The sequence below is a fragment of the Etheostoma cragini genome, chromosome 12, assembly GCF_013103735.1.
Source record: "Etheostoma cragini isolate CJK2018 chromosome 12, CSU_Ecrag_1.0, whole genome shotgun sequence".
Taxonomy (NCBI): Eukaryota; Metazoa; Chordata; class Actinopteri; order Perciformes; family Percidae; genus Etheostoma; species Etheostoma cragini.
In genome coordinates, this window is record NC_048418.1 from 11022841 (window position 1) to 11035543 (window position 12703).

Genomic DNA, 12703 nt, shown 5'->3' on the forward strand with positions numbered 1-12703 from the left:
GCCATGTGTTATCATCTTTGTTGCAGTGTGTCTAGTGTTTTGCACAGTATCAGTTTGAACTTGACCTTGCAGAAAGGTTTTACTCTCTTGTCTTTTTTTTTTGGGGTCTGGCAAGACTGTCTTTGCTCTGCCTGTAATTGGATCGGACCAAATTAAACATGATTAACTACTGGACAGTAGTAAGACCTGCTGCACTGTGTCCACTCCCAGAGTTAAACACACCTATTTACTGCTTTTCCTATGCAACCAAAACTATTGCAATATGTTGCTATATGTCTACACCCTCCATCACAGCCCAATGCAAAATAAAAAATACAGCATAATAGGTAAGTTAGTTAATAATATAAATAAAGAATGAATGAATATAGCCGATAAATAATTGTCTGGAGGAAATTGATTAAAACATTGTAAGACAATTTGTGGTCTATGAATAATTGGAATGACACACTTTTTGACAAAGTAAGACCTGCATGTCAGTTAGTTATTTATTGGTTGTGCACCGTTTTCACGGTTGTGTTACAGTATGTGTCCTAAATCTGTCAGACGCCCAATGTAACCCAGATTTTGGATGGGACCGTAATTTTTAATATGCGTTGCTAATGTGCTTGTTTTAATCTATATTGTGCAGCTACATACAAAGGTGAATATTAAGTAGGTTGTCTCTACTGGATCTTTTGTCTTTAGGGGATGTTGGCCGTCTCATATTTTCAAAGAATCACATACAGCTAGACACGGCTTGCTTGTATTTTACTGTGTTCAATTCTGTGAGCAGTGGGTTGATTTGGAAAATGTTCTACTGTATCTATACTTATGGATATGTTTTTTTTTTCATCTCTGCCTCTCTGTTTCTTTGAAAGCAAGAGTGCCCTGGTCTCTAATTTTGGTAATCGTATAACTGACGGATAAAACCCAGAGCCAAGTATTTTAATTACAACAGACAAAGATACTCTGCTGTGACAAGCTGGCACAAGCGTTTCTATTAAAGATGCACACACAATATGGATGAGGAACAATAGAAAAGATGGAATTTCAACTTAAAAGAAAGAAAAAGAAAAACTGAAAAGAAAACTGATTTTGACTCACAGAAAAGCTTGGCTCTGGTCCGAAGTTAACCCATTATTATAGTTTAATGTATGCACACATGGGAAAAGGACTAGGCCTGCTATTACCCAGACTGTAAAGCAAACAGATATAGAATTAAAAAAAGACAGTGGGGGGGGGGGGCAAAAATAACACCTACCACTAATGGCGGGGTTGTGTGCATTGGATGCCTGTAATTTGTATACAACTTAGTTATGTGAACTTAATAGCTCTGCTTTGGATTTCCTGTATAAAAGTACAGGGCAGACACCAGACAGATATTATAGGCGGTGCCTGGCAAGTTTCTGATTACATATCCTTTGCTCCACCTTGAAAACCTTTAGCAGGCAAAACAACCACAGATTGAAAAGCAGTGTCAGACCTTTTCCTTACATAGCAACTACAGATTATTCCATTTACATTGCATTGTTTGCTGGTTTGGGTTGGATACTAGGAATGTTCCGAATGCCTGAATATTCAACTTTGAATAGTGGACTAGTGTAAAATAAGAAAACACTGACAGTCACAATTGAGCACAATTCAATCTAAAAGGTTAAACATTTTCCGTTATTAATTAACAATTATTCTTCATATATTATTAGAGCCATTTGAAAACATGAATCCCTCTTTTCAATAATATCTCCAATAATATTCCCCCAATGTCCGGTTTGAGACCGAAGACCGGCAGGAAGGACGAGGCTAAGCTATGGAGTGAGGGGAGCTCAGACGGCATGGTTTACCCAATAGTAATAATTTTAATAGTATGTTTAACCGACTGGTATTTCTGGTGCTGACTAGCATTGGTAGCAACATTTAATCAACACATTGACTAATAACGCACATTTCTGATGGCTACTTTTCAATGGTTGTTGTTGAACTATTTGTTTATGAAACTTAAGATGGTTCAATTCATCATGATTTTGAAGCACAAATAAGTACAACAAATCCTCCACCAGTACGATCAATGTAATAGCCCTATGACATCATTCATGTATCGTCACTGAGTAGGTACACAATACAGCGTGATTACTCTGAGTGCCGAATGCAGACGTCCCATCGATCCCCGGGGAGCTCAGGCTAATCAACCAGCTCTCTGTACAGCCTCCTGGTACACAATAGGCCATTGGCCCACAAGGTCAGCCCCAAAGTCATACATACCCAGCACTCAAATGTAATGGTTATCTCTTTGTACTGCTGTCATTGTGAGTTATTTCATTGGCTTTAATAAGCTTTTGATGTATGTGTCTCTTCTCATGCCTCTCGTGTTATAATCTTGAGTGGCTTTTCATGTGGGGTGCAGCAAGACCACAGTAGCCTTTGGACCCAAGTCTGCTCTTTTCACTCCCAGTGGCAGGAGGATTACAATGGGACCATAATTATCTTAATAAGTTTAAAGTGACTTTTTAGATTAAACAACTGTCATGCTACAACTGTTTGGTGTCTTAGTTTTATGTCCCCACACATGCCACTATTAGATTCATTGTAGTTTGTTAGTTCTATAGAAATTTATTAGCTATTGCGTTTCTTTATTGTCCATTTCCTAGAGCTCCTAAGAGGTTTCCCATGGGGTGGCTATGCTAACTATACTGTACAGATGCACTGGTTTTGGACAAGAAATATCCGCAATTGGCCAGTAATATAGCATATCTTAAAAACATAACCTATAAGACAAGCTCAATAGATTGATTTGGCAAATCCTAAAGCTCGTACAATGGACTGATGTGATTGTGCCAAAGTGGTTTGGAGAGGGGTGGCCAGACGGGCAGCCGGGTGGCTGGAAATTGGATTGCATCTTTTAGTGTCCATATGGTCACATAGTTTAAACACTGACAGGGATAAAAATTGATCCTTTTTAATTTAAAGTAACCAAATCCACCTTGGAGAGACACTTGGAGAGTAGTGGTCCACACACATCATAGAGACAGACACACTGAGAGAGGATAAGGTGGACGGAGAACTAAACAACAGAAAATGCACCCTGAGAAAGCAGTGGGGAAACAGCAATGTATGTGAGAAAAACATCTGCAAGATAAATTGTTAGAGGAACACAATTTAAACGTTGGGGAGATTTGATAGGTAGTTGTTTCCATAAGCCAGTGCAGCAATGTCAGAATGGAAGGAGAAAAGGGTCATCGGATGTTAATGATGTGAGATTAATAGTTTTTAATTAGGGAGCTCAATAGCAGGGCCAAAGGCAGTCACAATTCCTCACTTTTACTTATCATTTTTAACAATCTTACTAGAAAACGGCATGTACAATAATAACTGTTCAGTCCCTCCAGGTTTTTGCAATGTTGCAATTGCACCAATTCACGCAAATTCAACCAATCACTGTGACTTTGGTGCGACTCGCAATTTTGACCAATCACCGCAACTTTTTTGCTAATTTGACCAATAAACAGAGTTTCCCACAACTTCAACCAATCCCAGCAGTCCCACGTACTAGACTTTGTATCAGTATGTGACTCTCAGAGCCAATGACCAAGCGGGAGCGAGAACGTGTTAACGTCAAACGTACGTGGCCATTTTCATTTCCATGTTTCTGACGAGATGTGTGTGACTCAAATTTCTCACATTTACCAACAAAACGTACAGCGAAGGACATTTCAGACCATCCTGCTAACTTGTATACATTTTAACATCAGTGTACGCTGTAATATTTTTTCACTCAAAGTGTTCACTCAAAGCTGTTTATATTCCTATTGGCCTAAATTGAGGACAGCTACGCTTTTTATTGTAAGTGCAATGATAAAATTATAATAATTCTTTAATCAAACCATATGAATGTGTGTCCAGGTTAGGAAATTAACTAACAATGTAGAGATTAACACGCCACTGACACAAATTTGATTAATTCAATAAATTATTATTATTTGTCTTAAATCCACCAGCCATTTTCATATTGTACCAACATTTGCAGCATCCTGAGCCTTTTTGGTAATGTTACTAGGAAAACTCAGCCTAGAGTTCCCTCTGCGGCTGCCCTGGCGCTGCCAGCTTGGCGTACAAGATTAGCCCCCTTGTCGCCTGTTGCTAGCGGGGTCGCGCTGGGAGTGACAGGTGTAGAGGTGCTGCTGCTACTTCTTTCGGCTACAGTTGCTGAGTTTTCTGCCTCCGGTCTTTTAGGCTTTTTTGTCTGTGGATGAAAGAAATCCAAAATGTGCTTTTGTGCCATGGCTAGCTAACTTCTGTACTGTTGATCAGACGGTAAAGTTTCCACAACTAACTTCACTCATGTTGTTGTTTCCCGAAGCAAACAGACTTTGAGAACGGCAACACACAGAGAGCAGAACGTGAGGGACATCTGATGTGTGAGCCTTGCACAGGATGCAAGGCAGTTTTTTCTGAAAATGTACTTCTGTTGATCCACACAACATTCTCACTTAGTCTTTGTCTACCCTGAATTGAAATAAGTCAATATTATCAGAGATTTGGAAGGTATGATGTAGATTTAATTTGTGCCCATACAAAAGTTTTGTTACATTCATTGATCAGACTGCGCCGTGATTGGAGAAATCTATAATAGCTGGCATAAAGAACATAATCAAGTAATATTAAGGCACATTGCCATACACCCATGTAGTGTTAACTGTTGGAGCATCCTCCAAGGTGCTATAAAGGCATCACATTTTAACCAAACAGCCTGTGGACATGGCACGCAGCATAACGCATGGTTGGATCTTCATTGATAACTATTTCATGGGTAAATGGTCACCTTAGCTTTTCAAAGATGCAAATCACAAGGGAAACAACAAAGAGCCTGTTGGGGTTAAGCCATGATTTCTTTGTTGTTCCATATCCCTACAGTAAACATAATTTAATTTCACCCTCAATTTTGGCTAGTGGAGAGTTGAATTACTTAAGATCTCTGGGCCTTGTGGGTGAAAAGATGAGAACAATTGTAGGGGCTCTTTATGGTCTCTCAGGGAAGGCCAATCTAGGGGAGGCAAATAAATGAGGTTAGTAAGGTCGCAAGGGGATTTGTGGTGATGGATGGAAAGCTAACCCTAAAATAGGATCTCTGAAGAAGCTAGGAGCCATCTCAGTAGCGGATCCCCATCCCACCCCCTACCGGGATCACTTAACACACTTAACATTTTCCCCACACTGGTCTATTAATGTCGGGATCCAAGCCAAGGTGACCCTTGGATTTCACCCCCCTCCCCATCTTTTGCTCCAAATGTCCTTTCGGACTCCCACAGCAACTTTACAGAGTAGTTTGGATTTCCATAACAAAGATGTCACGCTATATACTTTATTACATATTCAAGCTGCATTCATAATGTGCTAAAATGTGCTTTATTATTTGTATTTTCTTTTGCATGCAAGTGTCCCCAGGTTAACACTCTGTTACCCACACACACATGCATCTAAATGCAGCAGTCAGTTGTCCTTCACAGTTTCAGAAGGGAAAAAACACTTAGTTTCATGAGAGGGCAAATAAGAACATTTCATTCAATGAACTAAATGAACATTGGAGGTGATGTAGCCCCAGGGTTATGAAGAAAAGCTGTACCATTCAGCTGAGACATTAGCAGGGTTGTCTTGTAGGTTAGGGCCACACACTTCATAAAGAGCCTATTCTTTGGAGACGGGGAGTGATTTTGCGTTTTACATTTGCATTGTGTAGACGACTTTTTCAGTCTTTTTCAGTTATTGATATGGTGAGTTTCCAACCAGCAGCAAATAAAGGGGGGTTAGCATTGAGAAAAGGAATTTAAAAACATAAAGTATAGTTTCATAAGTACTCATTTTATAACCATCATTTTTATTAAAAACTTATGCAATAAAAAACATAACAAAGAATGTCTCCCTTTATCTAATGTATGATAAAACCTTCCCTTAAGGAATCGGGAAGATGGAAAAGAAAGTAGTGAATCATCTTTGACTAGATTTCGGTTGGGCGCCAGTTTAAATACCACAGATAATATAAAACCTCCGATTCCCAAAAGTTTGGTAATAGACACACATCCACATCCCCACCATCAATAACACAATCAACTATTTATCCTTGCATTTTTTTTAATCAGTCACAGTGGAGCTCGAAAGTTTGGGCAACCCAGAAAAACATTTGTATCAATGCGCATAAAGAAGCCAAGAAAAGATGGAAAAATCTCCAAACCGCATCAAATGAGAGATCAGACATTTGTATAATTTGTCACAAAAAGTTTCCATCATTTCGTTTCATCATTTACACTCCAAATAACAGAAAACAAAAAAATGGCATCTGCAAAAGTTTGGGCACAGCTAGTAAACACTATTTGTAGCCAGCCAAGAGTCTTTCAATTCTTGTTTGAGGTATCTTTTCCCATTCTTCCTTCCAAAAGTCTTCCAGATATTTGAGAGTTCTGGGCTGTCTGTCACACACTGCTCTTTTAAGGTCTATACATAGATTTTCAAATATGTTGAGGTCAGGAGATTGTGAAGTTCATGGCAAAACCTTCAGTTTACGCCTCTTGATGTAATCCACCGTGGATGTTGAGGTGTGTTTAGGATCATTATCCATATGTTGAAGCCATCCTCTCTTTAACTTCAGCTTTTTCACAGATTGCATCAAGTTAGCGTCCAAAATTTGCTGACATTTTTTTGAATTCGTTTTACCTTCTACTTCTGAAATGTTCCCTGTGGCTGCAATACAATGCCCTCCCATGCTTTACAGTTGGACAGAGGTTCTTTCCTTAAATTCTGTGCCCTTTCTTCTCCAAACGTACCTTTGGTCAAAAAGTTCCATTTTAACCTCATCGGTCCACGGAACTTGTTTCCACAATGTATCTGGCTTGTGTATATGTTCATTTGCAAACTTCATCAGTAGAAGATATTTTCTTCTGATGACTCTTACATGAAGACCACATTTGTACAAGTATCTCTTTATAGTGGAATGGTGTACCACAACTCCAGTGTCTGCTAGGTCTTTCTGGACGGACTGTGCAGTCAAACGTGGGTTTTTGACTTGCTTTTCTCACAATCCTGCGAGCTGTTCTATCTGATATTTTTCTTGGTCTTCCAGATCTTGCTTTATCTTCCACTGTTCCTGATGACTGCCATTTCTTAATTAGATTCCGAATAGAGGATATTGGCATCTGAAAACCCTTTGCTATCTTCTTATAGCTTTCTCCTGCTTTCTGAGCATCAACTATTTTCAGTTTCAGTTTTCTAGACAACTGCTTAGAAGAACCCATGGTGCGGATTGTTGGGGCAAGGTCAGATGAGTTTGGTTATTTAAAACCTTAAGATTGACATCACCTGGTCTTTCCAGACAATGATTAAGAGCAATCCATGACACTGTCAGGTCTCAGCTTTCCAAAGGGGGCAATAAACTCTGCAGGGTGCCCAAACTTTAGCAGACGCCATTTTTTTTTCTTCTGTTACTTTGAAAGTGTAAATGATGGAAATAAAATCTAACTTTTTGTGACATGTTATACGAATATCTAATCTGTCATTTGATGCCCTTTGGAATTTTTTTCTCCATCTTTTCTTGGCTTCTTTGTGCACATTAATACAAATTTTTACCTGGGGTGCCCAAACTTTTGAGCCCCACTGTATTTTTGAGGGACCACTTCAGTCGTTGGTCAAAAAAGCACGTTTTGTTTTTGATCAAATATCATAAATTGAATGACACACAAGAGATAGAGAGAAAGAGCAGACTTGACTAGACTCTCGTTCATAATCGGCTTGAGAAGATGAAAGCCATTATATTAATGTTGCTCACACTGGGAAGAGAGGAATGAAGGGTAATTGCACTTAGAGTTCTTGTTCTTCTCCGCTGTCTTGAATAATTCACTGAAGGCAGGAAGGCCTTATATAAAGCTGTGGTCCACGAGGGTATTGAAAATTTGATGTTTTTCTTTTCCTTTTCTCTTCCATAGGTTTAGACATTTAGGCTTAAGTACAGTAGGGGTGACCCAGAATAGTTGCCTATTTGATCATTTTTTTTAAGAAGCCTGATTTGACCTAATTTTTTTATGACACGAGGGATTATTCCACACAGGCAGTATTGGGGTGCTGAATGTTTAATTTTACATAGAATTACTTGTTTTCTCCCAAGAAATCATGGTATATAATCTATTTTGGAATACATTTATTAATGTGAACTTTTACATAAAAATGTAGCAAGAGCAGAGTGCTATATATTTTTTCAAATTTATGAATGATTCTCTGTCAACATCACCAGGGGAAGGGGCTTAGATGCAGCGCTCTCGTTGTTGTCGTTTTCCTTTGGTCTGTGAATAGTCTGAATTGCTAAAATGGGTTGAAATTATTAGGGATGAAAATTCTATTTAAAACCATTAAAAGCAAGCAGGCTAACTAAGTGATGTGTTCTGTCTGTCTGTTGATGTCCTCCACTCGGACAGTGCCACACCTATACACACACACACACACACACACACACCTACCCAAATACACATGTACACACACAACAAACCGTGCTGTCTGTTCTGACAAAACAGCTAAGAGATTCTGTTGTAACATCACTGTTGTTGTTTTTGCTATTTTTATACATGAAGCCTAAATAGAAGGGACAAAAAGAAGGGAAAAGAAAAAGAAAAAGCATGATTTGACTATCATATAGGCAAAACTTGACAACTCAGATACGCCTATGTAAATTCTTAGTCAGGGACACCCCTAAAGTACAGTATCTCGAGATGATGACGGACTGTCAATTTCACTGAAGCTTTAAAAGCTCCACCACTCTTCGGCAACTACACTATCATTCTCCAAAAAGGAAGAAACAATTCTTTGGCTTCTATCATTACGAGTGAATGCAGTGTGAAAGGAGTGTCAACGACTTAGAATAGAAAAGGACCATCCAGCAAAGTCTAGTTCAAACGTAGAAAAATAAGCAAACTCCACCCTTATGGGTCCTCATTAGGTTTGTTAGCAGGGTGTCCTCGTGTGAGGTGAAAATAGGAGACATTGAAGCTTTGTGTTACAAATGTTTAGGCTATAAAAATGTAGGCCTAATTACCTGAGCTAAAAAACAACATTCTGTGTCTCACTCACCCTATTCTGTATGTTTAGCTCGTTCACAGTGAGGGGAATAATATGGTGTTAATGACACAGCAAGAACAAGCAGAGGAGCTGGTGGCTGGTTTGACAGATTTGAAATAACCTTAAAATAGATAATAAAAATCATGTTTGCCTGAAATCCATGGAGTGAGGGAAGGAAAACCCTGCTTCATGTTATTCAGTCTGAGGGTCCTTCAACATAAATACTATCATGGGCTATGGACTGTGTGTCATTTGGGGAAAAAAAACAACACAATGTTCCTTGGTGTTCCGCTGTAAAACAGAAGGGCAGATTGCAAACTTGTTTATTGGTTTAAATAAACAGCCCGAAGTGCAGTTGACTTTATCGGGGTAAATAACTTGCAGGGGGGCAGCTTTATATGGAATTAATTGCAAACAAGTTGCCTGCTAATGGCCCGAAAAGGCCTTAATGGAAGTGTTCCATTAAAACAACCAGGGCTGATGCCATCAGACAAATTTCCACTAAGTGTTGCCTCATGAAAATGATAACTTGCTAATCCATTATTAATACGAAATAATGGTTTTCTCTCTGCCGGGTGTGTATCGATCCCTGATACTCTACACCACAGAGTAGCTTTCATTGGCACTCTGGCAGGCTTGGGAATACACTAATTGTTAGCCACATAAGTGACATTTACGCCACTCTTCCTTCTGTTTCTGCATTTATTACAAGTCTTTCTCTGAGGCCCTACGACAAGAATAAAATAGAAAACTGTAAAGCAACTTAGTTAACATGCCACACGCTAGCAGGCTTTTAGTAGGTCAGAACAACACAAGTTTAAATATATATATATAGTAGTTGTAAATCACTTTCCAATTTATCCAGTCTCCTAAAAGCTTGCATCTGATCTTGTGTTGAAATATGACCTTTATTTTTAGTTTATTCATCTGATTCATTCTCTTGTGCTGTCCTTGACAAAGTTTTTCACTGTTTGCTGTACATTGACTGGTGTTACACCTTCAGATCAATTGAGAGAAAATTAAAACACCCACAAATACAATATTGGATTTAGGTATCCCCCCCCATACCTTTCATCTCTCTAATGACCCTAAACGTGTGTGTGTGTGTGTGTGTGTGTGTGGTAGTGTTTACCACAGATACCAGCCGTGCAACAGCAACACTGGTTTTTATGAGGATCACATTCTGATCTTTCTGATGCATTCACTTGGTAATTATAACCAAATGATAGACTAGTAATCCAGATATGTTTAACCACTTTGATTTTTATAATGTTTACTTGATAACACTGGTAGTAAAAGCAGCGCCCTAATGTTGTTATTGTGAGTAAACTAAATGTGGCAAATATGAAGTATTCATTCATAAGTCGATAACCTCAACCCGGAAATTCTGGCCCCTTGCAACCATATTGGGCCTGACAATTGTGGCAGCACTTCCTACATATTGCCAGTGAGGAGAGAGCATGCGGGAAAGTCTTGAGTGTCAAGATAGGAGTTTTGAATGTGATATATCTAAGCTTAGAAACACCGCAGCTCAAAGCCCGAAGTCACTGTCTGAGAGAAGGATTTGCATAGGTAGGCTTATGTGTTTTCCACCTCGTCCCTGCCATTGTTTTCATGTGACAACTGCCTGACAGCCAGGAAAATGGGACACAGGCAGAGAAAGAAAGGGTTGAGTCTGGATTTTGTCTCTCTAAGAAAAGAACTGACAAACCCAACAGTTTGATATCCTCACGCGCCAGTGGTGGCACAGTGAAGGAGGGACTTTGCAGAGCCTTAGTCCAAAAATAAATGTTTGCCCTTTTGTTGGAGTGTATTAGGACTACTATTTATCCCTGTTTGTAAGTCAGGGGTTTAGGGTCACCACAGACCTTTTGAGATTTTGTGATTGAATTCTTGGTGAAATCTGGATTAAGGATGGACAGCTTGGAATTTGCCATAGTTTCGCCTTTAAGTCAAAGGTTAATTATCAAAATTCAGTGAAAGCTTTTTTAAGAGGATTAAAACGGAGAAGCTCAGCAAGGGCCAGTTTACCCTTTTCTTCCACTTATCCCTAAAAATCCTTATGATTTGTAAGATTCAGTGGTTCTTCACTTAAATATTTACTGCAGTACATGAACTTAACTTTTATTTTGAAGCATGTGCTGGGAACTGTTCAATGCTGCCTGATCGTCCATCTCAGCAACAATGTGGAAAGCCCTTACATCAACTTAAACGGAACTACTTTGGACAGATGTGAGCAGGAGCTCTTGGAAGTCAAAATGGTGATAATCAGGTTTTGAGGATTCCAACTCACCACCCAAGCACGCACAGATGCATGCTCAGACAAACACTCTTAAGAGCTTATTGGGTTTGAATCATTAGAAGTCTCCTGCTGCTGCCTGCGAGCGTGTGTGTCACAGTCACATTCTGATGCTATAGAAAACTGTGTTGTTGCAGTCTAAATCTTGGCAAGATGAAAATATCATTCAAATGTCAGGTAGGTTTAAATTCTGTGAAGGGGTAAAAGATCACAGATTGAAGGATGTGTTGGATTACTGTGTAGCCAAGCACGCATAACTGACTACTCACACACTACTCTGCACAGCAGCACACTTCAGCCTATCAGTGTTATGTAAAATGTTGGGGATTTGATTGGGTTTTATCCTTGTTAGCTTATCATGATTTCTTTTTATAAAGGACGATGTTAGCTTTAATCTCATGTCTCTAATGTGACAGTGACTTACTCCAAGAAAAAACTGGTCATAAAATTGATTATTTCAAGAGTAAATAATATCAGACAGATTACTGCAATTTACGGTTTACCGAAAGCAGTGAAGAGATGGTACCTGCAGTCCTGTGTGTTGTTCTTTTTGACTGATATATGAATGTTTTTTTTCTTGAACATACAAATACATTCCAGTTGTTACAATATTTATTTTATGTTTTAAATCCTCTTTTTCTCCAGTCCATCTCCTTAAATTGAGTTGCATGTTACCTACAACATTACTTTTACACACAAACACTTTTTACTCAGATACATTGTTCACTAGTGCAACTGCACTGCTGTTAGCCACCCAACCTTGTCAGACACTTTGCAATTCATTTTGTGCACTTATTAAGACAACTTTTAGTTTCATGTTTCAATATGTGATTAATTGTCCTGCATGGACAGTAAGCTTTCTTCAGGAACCACTTATAACACACACATCATGCATTTTATATTTCTGGCCCTCCATCTAGTCTGGATGATCATTTAATGTCGGTGCGTTAACATGCAGTTTAAAAAAACGATTATCTTCGGGTTAGGGCAATATCCCGATTTGTCTAAAACCATGTAAACACCCTACCATGGTTAAAATCTAAGTTTTAATTATCCGGTTAACAGAGGTAGAGAACTCCTTCAGTAACTGGGCTATGATTGGTTTTAGCATCTGCACTGCCCTCCCCACTGCCACTGGAGTTTTGTAGGATTTAAGCCAAAGACACGTCCCTTCCGTTTGCCTCAATGGGACCTATAAAAGATAATAATTATCTCTAACTGACTCCTGTTCATATTTTTTTGAAAGTTTTCTGTAGGTTCTAGATTCTCTCACAGTCTCTTACTTCAGCCTGTTTTGAAAAATGCGGCTAGATATTGAGCCCACCACCGCTCACC

General features: G+C 39.0%; 1 protein-coding gene across 28 annotated transcripts in view; it reads left to right on the forward strand.

Annotated features, from left to right (window-relative positions):
- The window catches only part of LOC117954876 (receptor-type tyrosine-protein phosphatase F), a 170369-nt gene that overhangs the window by 60940 nt on the left and 96726 nt on the right, over positions 1 to 12703 (forward strand). The gene's annotated exons all lie outside the window — the stretch shown is intronic.